Raw genomic sequence first — 1206 nt, 5'->3', positions numbered from 1 at the left:
GAACTAACGTTAGTTTCAGACTGCTTCCTTGTATAATTGTGTGTTGAGATCAGCGCTTCCCAGCGTACTTCCAGCGTTTAACGGTCGGAAAAAGACGCTAGATGGACACACGGCCTTAGGCAAATAAAACAACTTGGTTAAGGTTAGTGTTAGGGTTAAATAACAAAAAACTTTAAAATATGATTGACAGGTGAAATGTAGAAACATGGCTGATCGCTAATCGCTGATAGCAGCCTTCTGCACCTACTAGCAGGTAAATAGGACCCTACTGGCCGATATGAATGGAGTGATAACACGCTGATTGAAAGGGGTGATTTATAGCCAAATCGGGTGGAATCGGCCACCGACAAGGCCGATTAGAGCCAACGCTGCAGAACCAACACAGTCTCACAGACAATTGTAATAATAATAATAATACATTCAACTTATATAGCGCTTTTCTAAGTACTCAAAGTCGCTTATTGTAAAATAGCAACGTTTTGGACCAACGTTGCTATGTTACAATTTTGGCTCTAAAATTGTAAATGGTAACGTTCTGAGATTTTAGGGTTAGGGTTAGGGTAGGGGGAGAAGTTAGAAACGGAAAACCACGCCCACCCCTGTAGAAACGCACGTTACCATATAATTTCGGAGAAGAACTTGTAACATAGCAAACGAGATCGGGTTGTGCAGAACACACCGCAAAGACTAGGGCCACAGACCTGATGTGTCTGGGGCCACAACATACGTGTCACCCAGCCACATACACACCAGGTTGGAATATCGTGGCCTCTTCATAAGCAGATATACTGTATAGAACAGAGAGAGGCAAAGTGACAGTAAATTCCTCCTATCACCACACCCTGATTAAGCAGCGAATAAAATCACAAGTGTCACCATAGCGCTGCCAGAGCACCATTAGATAAACGCAAAATAAAACCCTAAGTGCCATAATCACCAGAGGGCAATTAAATATGAAATGAAAATGTCAGAGGAATCGCCACCAAATGGTCATAACTGCTGTCCCATATCAGCCTGGCCAGGCGGGGCATAAAGCTCCTTGTTTGTTTGCTCCTCTCTATTTTACTGGTCCAGGCTCAATCATATACCCTATATCTTAATGATGATGGTAATTAGACAGCGGCATGCGCAGAAATGATTTAGCCACAGTGAATACAGATATACAGTACAGAGAGGAGGAGGAGGAGGAGGATGGAGGGAACACAG

Source organism: Poromitra crassiceps, assembly GCF_964638095.1.
Source record: "Poromitra crassiceps genome assembly, chromosome: 12".
Classification (NCBI taxonomy): Eukaryota; Metazoa; Chordata; class Actinopteri; order Beryciformes; family Melamphaidae; genus Poromitra; species Poromitra crassiceps.
This window is presented reverse-complemented; position numbering follows the sequence as displayed.